The 16,527-nt window shown below is 48.5% G+C and overlaps 1 protein-coding gene across 1 annotated transcript in view; it reads right to left on the bottom strand.

The window, feature by feature from the left end:
• The window catches only part of LOC132805729 (beta-1,4 N-acetylgalactosaminyltransferase 1-like), a 116,545-nt gene extending 105,124 nt beyond the window's left edge, over positions 1–11,421 (bottom strand). The window contains exons 1-2 of the mRNA XM_060820950.1: positions 11,349–11,421; positions 11,195–11,248 (exon numbers count right to left, since the gene is read on the bottom strand). The gene's annotated coding sequence lies outside the window, so the exon portion shown is untranslated. The remainder of the gene's footprint in view (positions 1–11,194; positions 11,249–11,348) is intronic.
• Between the last annotated feature and the right edge of the window lie 5,106 nt (positions 11,422–16,527).

The following is a 16,527-nucleotide window of genomic DNA, read 5'->3' on the forward strand; positions in this document are numbered from 1 at the left end:
TCTGCAGTCAGGAGAGGAACAAGGAAGTGATACTGTTCAATCTCATTTTGACATGTCTTAAATTGTCCTTACATTTAACATTTCAACCCCCGTTTTTTTCCCTTCTCTTTGTCTCCATTTCTCGCTCTCAATCCAATATTTGTTTTCATCTCTCGTGTATACTCGATTTGATCACTTTCTGTCATCTGCTTTTTCCCCCCAATCCTTCATTCTCGTCTGTGAAGGAGATTGACCTGCAGTCTTTCACTGAGGTTCCAGACCACATTATTACCAACTGACTCGTGAAAGCAAGTTGCACTTGAGAACACGTTGGCTAAAGGGGCCAAAAGGAGCATTTTGAACCTAATAAGGGAGAAAATTATATCCTCAGCGAAATGAGTTACACCTCCATCTGGAATATTGAAGGAAGGTCTTGTGAGGAAAGGCTGAGGGGACTGAGGCTGTTTTCATTAGAGAGTAGTTATGGTTTGGAGATGCCGGTGTTGGACTGGGGTGTACAAAGTTAAAAATCACACAACACCAGGTAGTCACCTGATGAAGGAGCGTCGCTCCGAAAGCTAGTGTGCTTCCAATTAAACCTGTTGGACTATAACCTGGTGTTGTGTGATTTTTAACTTCATTAGAGAGAAGGAGGTCACTCAATGGAGATGTATAAGACAATCAGAGCGTTAGGTAGGGTGGACAGTGAGGGCCTTTTTCCACGGATGGTGTAGGCTAACATGAGGGGACATAGCTTTAAATTGAGGGGGGGATAGAAATAGGACAGATATCAGAGGCAGTTGCTTTACTCAAGAGAGTAGTAGGGGCATGGAACGGCCGGCCTGCAATAGTAGTAGACTCACTGATGTTAAGGGCATTTAAATGGGCATTGGACATACATATGGGTAATAATGGAACGTTGTAGGTTAGATGGGCATCAGATGAAGTTCACAGGTTAGCACAACATTGAGGGCTGAAGGGCCTGTACTGCGCTGTAGCATTGTATGTTCTATCTCATTAAGTGGAAATAAAGTTAGAGATACTAAGCAGATACATTTTAATATTTAAAATTTAATATTTCATATTTTGCCATTTTGATATTTAAAAATACACAACAAGCTACAAATCCCCAGCCTTGGAAATAAAGCCAACTGAAAAAAAATAATAATTTAACATGGAGAATACTGAAATTTCTGATTCACTGATGGTGCTCACTCTCCAGTGACACAGAGGAATATTGTTACTGCTACGTCATTCATAAAGGGCTCAGAATCATTTCAAACTGCCAGATTCTCAATGTATTTTTCATTTCAATAGTTTCACAGCCAGTACATCACAGGGACTGAGATTGTGATTTGCCTGATGACTAATGATCAACATATATCCTCACAGTCACCAAAACAGAAAGTGCTGGAGAACCGCAGCAGGTCCTGCTAGTGTCTGTGGAGAGACAGACACAGACAGACAGACGGAGTCAGTGGTTCAAGCCCAAATGGCTCTTTTTTTCAGAACGAAAGCAAACATTCTAGTAAGAGATTTGTTGCGCATATCTGCTCATTTCCCATTATCCTCAACGATCTCTCTCTCTCTCCTCAAGGGTCCCCCGACACATCTAGTAACTCCCTTTGATTGTCATATCTATGGCATATGCTCCTTATCCACATTCTGCATCCCTTCGGTCTGCCATCACTCCTTCATCTTCCGCATGCTCTGAACTCCAACCTTCACGTTACATTCTACCTCTATATGCCCCTGTCCTGAATTTTGTACTGAATTTTTCCATTCATCCACGGAAATTTGAAGCATTTAATAATCAACTTTTTTCAAACACCAAAAGAAGCGACAATGTTGTTCTCTCATTCTTACGGCACAATAGGTGGCTCAGTGGTTAGGCACCCGGGTTCGATTCCAGCCTTGGGCGACTGTCTGTGCGAGTTTCCCCTGGGTGCTCCCACAATCTACAGATGTGCAGGTTAGGGTGGACTGGCCATGCTAAATTGTCCCATAGTGCCCAGGGATGTGCAGGTTAGGGTGGGATTGGCCATGCTAAATTGTCCCATAGTGCCCAGGGATGTGCAGGTTAGGGTGGATTGGCCATGCTAAACTGTCCCATAGTGCCCAGGGATGTGCAGGTTAGGGTGGATTGGCCATGCTAAATTGTCCCATAGTGCCCAGGGATGTGCAGGTTAGGGTGGATTGGCCGTGCTAAATTGTCCCATAGTGCCCAGGGATGTGCAGGTTAGGGTGGGATTGGCCGTGCTAAATTGTCCCATAGTGTCCAGGGATGTGCAGGTTAGGGTGGATTGGCCGTGCTAAATTGTCCCATTGTGCCCAGGGATGTGCAGGTTAGGGTGGACTGGCCGTGCTAAATTGTCCCATAGTGCCCAGGGATGTGCAGGTTAGGGTGGATTGGCCGTGCTAAATTGTCCCATAGTGCCCAGGGATGTGCAGGTTAGGGTGGATTGGCCATGCTAAATTGTCCCATAGTGCCCAGGGATGTGCAGGTTAGGGTGGATTGGCCATGCTAAATTGTCCCATAGTGCCCAGGGATGTGCAGGTTAGGGTGGGATTGGCCATGCTAAATTGTCCCATAGTGCCCAGGGATGTGCAGGTAAGGGTGGGATTGGCCATGCTAAATTGTCCCATAGTGCCCAGGGATGTGCAGGTTAGGGTGGATTGGCCATGCTAAACTGTCTCATAGTGCCCAGGGATGTGCAGGTTAGGGTGGATTGGCCGTGCTAAATTGTCCCATAGTGCCCAGGGATGTGCAGGTTAGGGTGGATTGGCCGTGCTAAATTGTCCCATAGTGCCCAGGGATGTGCAGGTTAGGGTGGATTGGCCGTGCTAAATTGTCCCATAGTGCCCAGGGATGTGCAGGTTAGGGTGGATTGGCCGTGCTAAATTGTCCCATAGTGCCCAGGGATGTGCAGGTTAGGGTGGATTAGCCATGCTGAATTGTCCCATAATGCCCCAGGGATGTGCAGGTTAGGGTGGATTGGCCATGCTGAATTGTCCCATAGTGCCCCAGGGATGTGCAGGTTAGGGTGGATTGGCCATGCTAAATTGTCCCATAGTGCCCAGGGATGTGCAGGTTAGGGTGGATTGGCCATGCTAAATTGTCCCACAGTGTCCAGGGATGTGTAGGTTAGGGTGGATTGGCCATGCTAAATTGTCCCATAGTGCCCAGGGATGTGCAGGTTAGGGTGGATTGGCCATGCTAAATTGTCCCATTGTGCCCAGAGATGTGTAGGTTAGGGTGGATTAGCCATGCTGAATTGTCCCTTAGTGCCCCAGGGATGTGCAGGTTAGGGTGGATTGGCCATGGGAAATTGTTCCATAGTATCCAGGGATGTGCAGGTTAGGGTGGATTGGCCATGCTAAATTGTCCCATAGTGCCCAGGGATGTGCAGGTTAGGGTGGATTGGCCATGCTAAATTGTCCCATAGTGCCCAGGGATGTGCAGGTTAGGGTGGGATTGGCCATGCTAAATTGTCCCATAGTGCCCAGGGATGTGCAGGTAAGGGTGGGATTGGCCATGCTAAATTGTCCCATAGTGCCCAGGGATGTGCAGGTTAGGGTGGATTGGCCATGCTAAACTGTCTCATAGTGCCCAGGGATGTGCAGGTTAGGGTGGATTGGCCGTGCTAAATTGTCCCATAGTGCCCAGGGATGTGCAGGTTAGGGTGGATTGGCCGTGCTAAATTGTCCCATAGTGCCCAGGGATGTGCAGGTTAGGGTGGATTGGCCATGCTAAATTGTCCCATAGTGCCCAGGGATGTGCAGGTTAGGGTGGATTGGCCGTGCTAAATTGTCCCATAGTGCCCAGGGATGTGCAGGTTAGGGTGGATTAGCCATGCTGAATTGTCCCATAATGCCCCAGGGATGTGCAGGTTAGGGTGGATTGGCCATGCTGAATTGTCCCATAGTGCCCCAGGGATGTGCAGGTTAGGGTGGATTGGCCATGCTAAATTGTCCCATAGTGCCCAGGGATGTGCAGGTTAGGGTGGATTGGCCATGCTAAATTGTCCCACAGTGTCCAGGGATGTGTAGGTTAGGGTGGATTGGCCATGCTAAATTGTCCCATAGTGCCCAGGGATGTGCAGGTTAGGGTGGATTGGCCATGCTAAATTGTCCCATTGTGCCCAGAGATGTGTAGGTTAGGGTGGATTAGCCATGCTGAATTGTCCCTTAGTGCCCCAGGGATGTGCAGGTTAGGGTGGATTGGCCATGGGAAATTGTTCCATAGTATCCAGGGATGTGCAGGTTAGGGTGGATTGGCCATGCTAAATTGTCCCATAGTGCCCAGGGATGTGCAGGTTAGGGGGGATTGGCCATGCTAAATTGTCCCATAGTGCCCCAGGGATGTGCAGGTTAGGGGGGATTGGCCATGCTAAATTGTCCCACAGTGCCCAGGGATGTGCAGGTTAGGGTGGATTGGCCATGCAAAAGTGTCCCATAGTGCCCAGGGATGTGCAGGTTAGGGTGGATTGGCCATGCTAAATTGTCCCCCAGTGTCCAGGGATGTGCAGGTTAGGGTGGATTGGCCATGCTAAATTGTCCCACAGTGCCCAGGGATGTGCAGGTTAGGGTGGATTGGCCATGCTAAATTGTCCCATAGTGCCCAGGGATGTGCAGGTTAGGGTGGATTGGCCATGCTAAATTGTCCCACAGTGTCCAGGGATGTGTAGGTTAGGGTGGATTGGCCATGCTAAATTGTCCCATAGTGCCCAGGGATGTGCAGGTTAGGGTGGATTGGCCATGCTAAATTGTCCCATCGTGCCCAGGGATGTGTAGGTTAGGGGGATTAGTCAAGGAAAAATGTTAAGTAAGAAGGTCGGGGGAATGGCTCTGGGCCCTTCAGAGGGTTGGTGTGGACGTGCTGGGCTAAATGGTCTGTATCCACACTGTATGGATTCTATTAAATAGAGTTATAGAGATGTACAGCACGGAAACAGACCCTTCAAACTCATCCATGCCGACCAGATATGCTAACCCAATGTAGTCCCATTTGCTAGCACTTGGCCCATACCCCTCCAAACCCTTCCTATTCATGTTACTATCCAGAAGCCTTTTACATGCTGTAACTGTACCAGCCTCCACCACTTCCTCTGGCAGCTCATTCCATACACGTACCACCCTCTGTGTAAAAACGTTGCCCCTCAGGTCCCTTTTAAATCTTTCCCCTCTCACCCTGAACCTGTGCCTCCCTTGGACTCCCCTACTCTGGGGAAAAGACCTTGGCTATTCACCCTATCCATGCCCCTCATGATTTTATCAACCTCAATAAAAGGTCACCCCCTCAGCCTCTGACACTCCAGGGAAAACAGCCCCAGCCTGTTCAGCTTCTCCCTGTAGCTCAGATCCTCCAACCCTGGCAACGTCCTTGCAAATCTTTCCTGAACCCTTTTCAATTTTTCACAACCTCTTTCCTATAGCAGAGAGACTAGAACTAAACACAGTATTCCAAAAGGGGTTGAAGTAAAGACCCCACGGCACTATTTTGAAGAGGGGGCTATTTCTCCCTGGGATCCAGGACACTCTCTCTCTCGCCATTGAGATCACAAATAATCAGATTCACTTCTGATTTGCAACACAGACAAAGTGCACAGCCCGTCAAAACCACAATATTCATCACCAGTCCCAAAGACAGATGTCTATCTCATTGCTGGGTGTGGGAGCTCAATGTACACAAACCCATCGCCATGTTGCCTATATTAAACAGGGACTACACTCCCAAATTATTTGATTAACTGAAATAATTTGGCATGTCCTGCGTGGGTTTCCTCCGGGTGCTCCGGTTTCCTCCCACAGTCCAAAGATGTGCGGGTCAGGTGAATTGGCCATGCTAAATTGCCCGTAGTGTTAGGTAAGGGGTAAATGTAGGGGTATGGGTGGGTTGCGCTTCGGCGGGTCGGTGTGGATTTGTTGGGCCGAAGGGCCTGTTTCCACTCTGTAAGTAATCTCATCACAGAGCTCACACTCACTAATTCTGCAGCATTCACAATCGAATTGCTTCATAAACGCCAATGATCAATCCTATGGAGTTGCAAAAGTTGCTACGTCAACATAACCCTATTTTGTGTTCTTTTCTTCTTCTGTCTGACTTATTCTGTCGCTCCTAAAATTATCAATAAATTAATGTATTTCTCTTCCTTGCTTGCCAGTCACTCTCTGCTAAGACCATTAAGTTTGTATTTTCCCCCAAGGCATTATTATTTGAACCCAGCTGACATTACTACCGGATAAACTTTAATTGATGACTGGTTTTGTTTGGTTTTTAACAAGGTAGAAAATGTGTTGCTGGAAAAGTGCAGCAGGTCAGGCAGCATCCAAGGAGCAGGAGAATCGACATTTCGGGCTTGAGCCCTTCTTCAGGAATGAGGAAACACTTTCCTCATTCCTGAAGAAGGGCTCCTGCCCGAAACGTCGAATCTCCTGCTCCTTGGATGCTGCCTGACCTGCTGCGCTTTTCCAGCAACACATTTTCAGCTCTGATCTCCAGCATCTGCAGTCCTCACTTTCTCCTTTTAAACAAAGGTAGTCAGTCACTAAAACACAAACATGTGACACTGCAGATCCAAGTTTCACAAAGTTTCTTATGGAAAAGAAATGAGGATAAAATAGAAAAAAAACTATACAACACAAATTTAAAGATTTTGAGACACTCGATTGTAAAATACTATCCCATGAATCCCAAAATCCTCCTTCACAGTGCTCAGGCCAAGAAAAACTCCAGTCTACTTCACATCTCTGAGGCTTATAATTTGATGGTTGCTTCGATTCCCTGTCTTGAGAATCTGACAGCCTCTTCCCAGCAGCCTTTGTACAGCAGAGCTCAGACTTTCTCAGTTTCAAATAACCCCTGCAGGGTTTCAACCAAACATTTCTGATCTGGAACTTTTAAACTAAATTCCTCATGTTGAGGCAACAACTTTCTTAACAGCTCTAAACAAGCTCCTTCCCTCAGGAGCAACTGTTTTAGACATCCAGATTCAGCCAATATTTCTGCAGACATTGAAACTAAAAAGGCTTTTATTCGAAACTGTGACTGTCTCACCTAACCTTTTATCTGAAGGCATAATGGGTTGTCTGCTCATGAACTCCTCTAATAGAAATAAAACCCCATTACTCTTCAGGCAAGTCCCTTCCTAATCTGATGTTTCGAAAGATATCCTGCAAGTTAATTATTGAACCGCTTCATAGACATGCAGAACAAAAATCCAAATGCTACCAGCTCAGGTTCAATATCTAAATGAATACAGATAAATCACACACTTGCATCACCTTAAGGAAGACATAACTATAACCTCAGCTTTCACTGAACACTTACTGAGTGCTGTGGTCAAGAGAGAGCTGTAACATCAGAGGTCAGTTCGGGACTTGGAGTGGAACAGTTTTAAAGTTAGCAGCAAGTTTTCCTTAGTTCAGACACAACATAGTTCATCAACAAAAGTTCCTTTGGATTTGTTCCAATAAATGTAACAAAGTTTCAGCCTTTGGTTGCCAGGAAGAAAGTTGGGGGTTGGGGGAGGATCGGGTGGCATGCAGAGGAGATTTACCACAATGATTCCAGGCATTGGGGATATTAGCTCCGAGGTTAGGGAGAAAGAGACGACGGGACTGTTCTTGGAGTAAGGGAGATCGAGAGAAGATATGATCAAATAACTATACAGCATGGATACAGACCCTTCGGCCCAACCAGTCCATGCCAGCCTTAAACTAGTCCCACCTGCCTGCTCCTGGCCCATCTCCCTCCAAACCTTTCCTATTCATGTCCTGATCCAAATGTCTTTTAAACATTGTAACTGTCCCCACACCCAAACCACACTCCGTGTAAGAAAAATTGCCGCAATATCTGTTTTAAATCTCTCTCCTCTCACCTTAAAAAATGCCCCCTAACCTTGCAAACCCCCACCTGCCATTCACCATATCTATACCCCTCATGATTTTTAAGCCCTCTACAAGGTCACCGTTCAGCCTCCTACACTCCAGTGAGAAAAGTCCCAAGCAATCCAGCCTCTCCTTATTACTCAACCCTCCAATCCCGGCAACATCCTGGTAAATCTCTTCTGAACCCTCTCCAGTTTAATAATATGCTTCCTGTAACAGGGCACAGAATGGACACAGTTCTCCAGACGAGACCTCACCAATGTCCTGTACAGCCTCAACGTGACGTCCCAACTCCTACACTCAAAAGGACTGAGCAATGAAGGCAAGCATGCTACACACCTTCTTAACCCCCCTGTCTATATGTGATTAGGGGAGAGTGAGGACTGCAGATGCTAGAGGTCAGAGTTGAAAAGTGTGGTTCTGGTGTGGGCAAAGATCTGCCAGTCTGCCTATCCATAGCATGGCCACACAGAACACAGAAATCAAGCCTGTCCAGACCATACAAGAAACACCCAGAATGCCTCAGCGTTGACCAAATAGGCTGTCAAGGGAAATCTGGCATGACCACAGTCACTCGCAGACCAGGGAATACACTTTCCAAGACAAACTGACAATAAGCTTCCTGCAGCAGATCAACACAGCTGTCCCAAAGCCCTAAGGGCAGTCTCGTACCCCAGTGATACCAAAGCCACACAAAGGACAGAGCTGAAAATGTGTTGCTGGAAAAGCGCAGCAGGTCAGGCAGCATCCAAGGAGCAGGAGATTCAACGTTTCAGGCATGAGCCCTTCTTCAGGAATCCTCAAATTGTCGATTCTCCTGCTCCTCGGACGCTGCCTGACTGATTGTGCTTTTCTAGCACCACACTCTTCAACTATGTATATGTGATGCAAACTTCAAAGAATGTCCCTGAACATCTCTCTGTTCTACAGCACTAACCAAGGCCCTACTCTTAACTGTAGAAGGCCTGCCCTGGTTTGTTTTACTAAAATGAAATACCTCACTTTTATCCAAATTAAACTCCATCTGCCACTCCTCAGCCCAGGATCTCTTTGTAATCTTACGTAACCTTCTTCACTATCCACTACATCCACCAATCTTGGTGTCATCAGCAAACATACTGACCATGCTTTCTATACTGACATCCAAATCATTTATATAAATGACAAACAGCAGAGGACCCAGCACCGATCCCTGTGGAACACCGCTGGTCACAGGTCTCCAGTCTGAGAAACGACCCTCCACCACCGCCCTCTGTCTCCTTAATCAAGCCAATTTGGTATCCAATTGGTAAGCCCACCCTGAATCCCATGTGACCCTAACTTTACTAATTAGTCTGCCATGTTGGAACCTTGTCGAAGGCTTTACTGAAGTCGAGGTTGACAGAGTCTCCTGCCCTACCTCACTAATGGAGGGATACTAAGAGGATAATGAGCTTAAACAAAAAAGCCAAGTTCAATCTGCTTTCATTCGCTTATGGTACAAGGAGTAAGGGAGGTGGGGGTCCACGATTTTAAGGCTTTAGACAAATGATGCGTTGTTGGTGGGGGGAGGGGAGGGGAGGTAATGGGAAGACAACATTTATTTGAACGCAGTATGTGGTAATGATTTGGAACTCTCTGCCAACAAGTGAGGAAGAAGAAGGCATCATCCGCAAGTTTGACTTAATTTTGAAGAGATTCGTGATCCAAACGAGCAGATTTCAAAAGGAGGGAAAGTGAGGCAAAAAAGATTTCGGAAAGAGTTGCGGAGTTTACAGGGCCCTCAGCAGCTCAGGGCATGGCTAGCAGTGGCAGGGACATGAAAATGGGAGGCCACTGAAGAAGCCAGAATCAAACTTAGAGAGATGGTCCAGCACAGAAACAGACCCTTCGGTCCAACTCGTCCATGCCGACCAGATATCCCAACCCAATCTAGTCTCACCCTGCCAGCACCCGGCCCATATCCCTCCAAACCCTTCCTATCCATATACCCATCCAGGTGCCTTTTAAATGCTGTAATTGTACCAGCCTCCACCACTTCCTCTGGCAGCTCATTCCACACACGTACCACCCTCTGTGTGAAAAAGTTGTCCCTTTTCAACCTTTCCCCTCTCACCTAAACCTATGCCCTCTAATTTTAGACTCCTCCACCCCAGGGAAAAGACCTTGGCTATTCACCCTATCCATGCCCCTCACAATTTTATAAACCTCTCTGAAGTCACCCCTCAGCCTCCGACGCTCCAGGTATTGCTGGGCTTTATTGTAGCATCCTAGGAAGGCTCTATATAAATGTGCAATAAAATCAATGGGCTCAGAGATGTTATGACACAACGCTGGAACAAAGTGGGGCTTGAACCTGGGTCTCCTGGCTCAGAGGCAAGGACATATCACTGTGCCACAAAAAAACCCAAATTCATTCCCCCTACACATATTGGAGAGGGGCACAGCTGTTTGACCTCTTCACCTTTTTGTCCTCCCATTTGGTCATGCGTCCAGAACGAGAGGGCATAGGTTTAGGGTGAGAGGGGAAAGATATAAAAGGGACCTAAGGGGCTACTTTTTCACACAGAGGGTGGCACGTGTGTGGAATGAGCTGCCAGAGGATGTGGTGGAGGCTGGTACAATTGCAACATTTAAAAGGCATCTGGATAGGTATATGAATAGGAAGGGTTTGGAGGGATATGGGCCGGGTGCTGGCAAATGGGACAAGACTGGGTTGGGATATCTGGTCAGCATGGACGGGTTGGACCAAGAGGTACCGCACATCTCTATGACTGTAAGATCTGGTAGGTACTGGAGAGAGATTGGGTGGGAGAACATTCCTGTGAAGGGGCTACATAAATTCAGTTGCTGGCCGGAAAGAATCCGAATGGGGATCGGAGGGAGAGTTCTTACAGTGTTATCTAAACCTTCCACATTCCAGCAAACTACAGCTCTGCTGAGAGAGAGAAATAAAATCCCGTTCTCCAACTTGCCCTTCTGAACACGCAGGCACTGGGCTGCCCACGTGATGATATTGCAGCCTGCGAATGCCCATATACCCCCCCCCCCCTCAACCACCCTCCCCCCTCCTCAAACAGCCAAAGTCATTCTCCTTTTACAAAACATGCCCAAATCTGAGCTGGCTTTGCGTTTAAAACATGATCCCCGTCTAGGGTGGTTTTTATTGGGAAAAAGCTATTTCAGGGACTCTGTGGAAACCCATCTATCTGATCCGTTGAAGTTCTGGGGGGGGGGGGGGGAATTTCGAATAGACCCCACTCCAGCGGTTTGCAAATCTGACAACAGACCAGCAGCCACACAAAGGACAATTCTGCATTTGGGCTGAAGCGAGTGCACTGCTTACCTTCTCAGTATCACCGGATGAACATCCAAAGCGGGAATGTTTTTTGTTCATTCGCTAAAAGATCATGGGTGCAAAAACAAAAATCAGATCAAAAGGAACACAAAAGATGTTGTGTTTCCCCCCCCCCCCTCTGGCTCGTCAGGACTTGCCTTACCTGTTATGCAGTTAGCGGTATCCCTCCTCTCTCTCTGCAGACAGACAGACGTACCCCACATTCTGATTTTTCTCTGCAACGTTTCCCGGTCAATGAGAGTGCGGCTGTTGCCCAGAGCTAGGATTCGCTCCCTCCAGTGGGATAGCTGCAGAATAGCACACACACACACACACAGACAGGAATTTACCCCACGTCTCTCCAGCAACAGACGGGAACCCAGCTCTTTTACTCGAAGATTTTAACCTGCACTTCTCAGCCCTATCAATTCGCCAGCAACTTTCCGCAGATCTCTCCAGAACTGTGCATTTGTTTCCTGCGGTTGGTCGGGAAGGGCGAGAGGGGAAATGCTTGCAGTTAGTGGTGGACCACGGCTCTCAGCAAATCCGGCAAAACAGACTGAGAGGGATGGCGAACTTGCTGTGTTTTGGAATCCCGAGCCAAGCAAAGATTGCATTCGTTGCAGACTTGGGGGAGAGCTCTTGTGGTGCAGTGGTAGTGTCCCAGCCTCTGAGCTAGGTGACCTCGTCCTGCCTGGTCGGGGGGGGGGGGGGGAGCGGGAGGGAAGAGCAGCACACTAATACTGGGGCTGCGTTCACATTGTGCTGTAGGAACTTACAAATTGGACAGGGAGTCAAGCTTCAGGGGCAGGGGGCAGCATTTTCGGCCGAGCATCTCTGACCCGAGAAAGCATTGAACACACAATAACTGAGAGATAGGCCATTCGGCCAGCCTTGCCCATGTCGCCTCCTCGCCAAAGGAGCACTTCTAGGGCTTAAGATTGGGATGCAATGGCCAGTGGGTGCAGGCTATAAGCCAAATGACCTTCTGTGCTGCACTGTCCTCTCTGCAGTCTCTTACAGTTCTACCATTGACCCTGCAGTCAGCACTGGGTCACCCCTTTGTGTCTTCTAGGTTACAGCCCAGTGGCTTTTCCAGGATGGCTCAGTGGGAAGCACTGCTGCCGCACAGCGCCAGGGACCTGGGTTTGATTCCAGCCTCGGAGGTTGCACATTCACCCCGTGTCTGCGTGGGTTTGCTCCGGTTTCTCCCCACAGTCCAAGGATGTGTAGAGGGTGGATTGGTCATGTTAAATCATCCCATAGTGCCCAGGGATGTGCAGGTTAGGGTGGATTGGCCATGCTAAATTGTCCCATAGTGCCCAGGGATGTGCAGGTTAGGGTGGATTGGCCATGCTAAATTGTCCCATAGTGCCCAGGGATGTGCAGGTTAGGGTGGATTGGCCATGCTAAATTGTCCCATAGTGCCCAGGGATGTGCAGGTTAGGATGGATTGGCCATGCTAAATTGTCTCATAGTGCCCAGGGATGTGCAGGTTAGGGTGAATTGGCCATGCTAAATTGTCCCATAGTGCCCAGGGATGTGCAGGTTAGGGTGAATTGGCCATGCTAAATTGTCCCATAGTGCCCAGGGATGTGGTGATTAGGTGCATTAGTCAGGGGGCAATGTAGAGTAATAGGATAGGAGGGATGGGTTGGGTAGGAATGTCTTCCGAGGGTGAGTGTGGGCCTGTTGGGCTGAATGGCCTGTGGGGCTTCTGTGAGCTTTTCGTAGTTTCATGCTCCCATTGGCCAGCAGTAAGCATCTTGCAGTGCCATGGCAGTGACTCTACCTCTCGTGTAGGGGATCCTGGCCCAAGTCCCTGGAGGTGTGTCATTCCTGTATCCAAGCAGGTTAATTAATATTAATGTAGACAAAGATTATTCACATGGATCGGGTTTCCAGGGCGACACCAGCATTTAGTGAAACTGAACCCCGTGGATAAAACCACAGGGGAACTGAAAGGCAAGATGTGTAACTTATTGCTCCAGATATTTTAGGTCAAGCCTGCTCAGGGATGTTATGACACAACTCTGGAACAAGTGGAGCTTGAACCTGGGTCTCCTGCCTCTGAGGTAGGGACATTAGCTCTGTGCGACAAAAGCTCCAATTTCCTTGCCCTACAAATATGGGAGGGGGGAAGGAACGTGGCTGTTTGACCCTATTGCACGTGGATAGTTGGTTAATGAGATATTCAGGAATGTGAGCGGGCACCCCCAGTGTCAGGACCATCACAGTTCAGTCCCATTTTTCCCCAACCTCTACCCAAGCTGGCGCTTTCTATATGGTGAGTCACTGGAAGGAAAAGGAGTTCTGCCAACAATAGTGATGGAAAGGGAACAGACGTGGGCAATAAAGTGGCCAAGGCCTCCTCGCCAGGGCATGACTGGCAGCAGCCTTCCATTTGCCCACGTCTGTACCATTTCCCCCAATTTCCTTGCCCTACAAATATTGGAGGGGGTGGGGTGAGGAACGTGGCTAAATCCTGCTAAGATTTGCTTTTCCAAAATGCAGCACCTCACATTTATCTGAATTAAACTCCATCTGCCATTTCTAAGCCCATTGGCCCATCTGATCAAGGTCCTGTTGTAATCTGAGGTAACCTACTTTGCTGTCCACTACACCTCCAATTTTGGTGTCATCTGCAAACTTACTAACTGTACCTCTTATGCTCCCATCCAAATCACAAAATGACGAAAAGTAATGGACCCAGCACTGATCCTTGTGGCATTCCACTGGTCACAGGCCTCCAGTCTGACAAACAACCCTCCACCACCACCCTCTGTCTTCTACCTTTGAGCCAGTTCTGTATCCAAATGGCTAGTTCTCCCTGTATTCCATGAGATCTAACCTTGCTAATCAGTCTCCCATGGAGAACCTTGTCGAACGCCTTACTGAAGTCCATATAGATCACATCTACCGCTCTGCCCTCATCAATCCTCTTTGTTACTTCCTCAAAAAACTCAATCAGGTTTGTGAGACATGATTTCCCACGCACAAAGCCATGTTGGCTATCCCTAATCAGTCTTTGCTTTTCCAAATACATGTACATCCTGTCCCTCAGGATTCCCTCCAACAACTTGCCCACCACCGAGGTCAGACTCACGAATTGGACCAAAGGGTCTGTTTCCATGCTGTACATCTCTATGACTACCCATTAAGCTTGGCTCACCCATGTCCCTAGAGGAATGCCATTGGTGAGGAGGTACTAGCACTCAGTGGCTGGCTCAAAGCTAGCAGGCAGGGGAATGGTGCATGGAGTGCCAACTGGGTTCCAACCCTAGGGGGCACGTTTCTGAGCCTGATGTCATTCTGAACTGACGCACAAAGCAATGCTGCTGTGTGAGCACTGGAGGCATTCAAGGGCCAGCACCATTGAGCAGAATTGTTACAGCTCCAAAGGAGACCATTCGGCCCACTCTGCCTGCATGCCAGCTGTCTTGGAAGAGATACAATGATGTCTCACACCTCCTTGGCTGTCTGTGGTTCGTTGCCTGTTATTTTCAACAGAATGCCCAGTTACCAATAGTCCTCGGCAGCATTGTGACTCTTGGAGCGGTGTTCTGTTTGGTGCTGGAGATGCTGTTACCTCCATTATCCAGGGCAGATTCACCATGTTGGAGCATCAGCCAAATAGTTCAATCATACGGCACATTAAATCAAAGCTAAAACATTGCAGATGCTGGAAACCTGAAATGAAATTAAGTTAAAATCTTAATGTGACCACCACCCCTTGATTTTCAGTGGTGTTACCATCACCAAATCCCTCACTATCAAGCCTGGGATTACCTTGGACCAGAAACTGAACTGGACTCACCACATAAACACAGCGGCTACAAGAGCAGGTCAGAGGCTGGGAATCCTGCAGTGAGTAACTCCCCTCCTGACTCCCCAAAGCCTGTCCACCATCAACAAGGCACAAGTCAGGAGTGTGATGGAATACTCCCCACTTGCCCCTGGATGGGGGCAGCTCCAACAACACTCAAGAAGCTCGACACCATCCAGGACAAAGCAGCCGCTTGATTGGCCCCACATCCACAAACATCCCCTCCCTCCCCCCACCGACGCTCAGTAACAGCAGTGTGTACCATCTACAAGATGCACTGCAGGAATTCACCAAAGATCCTCAGGCAGCACCTTCCAAACCCACCACCACTTCCATCTAGAAGGACAAGGGCAGCAGATACATGGGAACACCACCCCCTGCAAGGTCCCCTCCAAGCCCCTCACCATCCTGACTTGGAAATATATCTCCGTTCCTTCAGTGTCACTGGGACAGAATCCTGGAATTCCCTCCCTCAGGGCATTGTGGGTCAACCCACAGCACAAAGACTTTTTGTTAAAAATTCATTCACAGGGTGAGGGTGTTGCTGGCCAGGCCAGTATTTATTGCCCATCCCTAATTGCCCAGAGGGCAGTTAAGAGTCGACCACATTGCTGTGGGTCTGGAGTCACGTGTAGGCCAGACCAGGTAAGGAGGGCAGCTTCCTTCCCTGAAGGACATTAGTGAAGAGACGGGGTTTTCTGACATTGGATTCATGGTCGCCATTTGACTCTTCATTCCAGATTGGTTTTATTACATTTAAATTCAACCATTGTAGGATTAAAGCCTGCGTCTCCAGAACATTAACTAGGTCAACAGGCCAATGAAAATACCTCTGGGCCACCACCTTCCCCCTAAGCTGTTACCTTCCCACTGCAGTGGAGATGTTGGTGTTGGACTGGGGTGTACACAGTAAAAAATCACACAACACCAGGTTATAGTCCAACAGGTTCATTTGGAAGCACTAGCTTTCGGAGCGACGCTCCTTCATCAGGGAACTAGTGGGGCTAGAAGCACTTTAACTTGGTTCAAGAAGGCAGTTCACCACCCACCAACTCAAGGGGCAGTGAGCAATGGGCCGCATGCCTTCCACAGCAAAAAATACAGCAGGTTCGGGAAATCTGAAGGAGACACCGAGGAGGCTGGAGAGATTCAGCACCAGTGGGGAGAAAGCAAACAGTCCCAGGACAGGGGAACTATTTCCAAACTCGGAGCTGTCGCTTTGTATGGGCCAGTGGGGTGGAAGGGACAGGTTTTCACAGTGAGTTAGCACCTGTGATGCACCTCTGCCTCAACCCCGCCCCCCCACCCGCCGACTAATGACCTACAAAAATGCCAAGCAAAGGGAACCAGCCACCCTAACCAGCACATCCCTGGGCACTATGGGACAATTTAGCATGGTCAATCCACCCTAACCTGCACATCCCTGGGGCACTATGGGACAATTTAGCATGGCCAATCCACCCTAACCTGCACATCCCTGGGCACTATGGGACAATTTAGCATGGCCAACCCACCC

The sequence above is a fragment of the Hemiscyllium ocellatum genome, chromosome X, assembly GCF_020745735.1.
Source record: "Hemiscyllium ocellatum isolate sHemOce1 chromosome X, sHemOce1.pat.X.cur, whole genome shotgun sequence".
NCBI lineage: Eukaryota > Metazoa > Chordata > Chondrichthyes > Orectolobiformes > Hemiscylliidae > Hemiscyllium > Hemiscyllium ocellatum.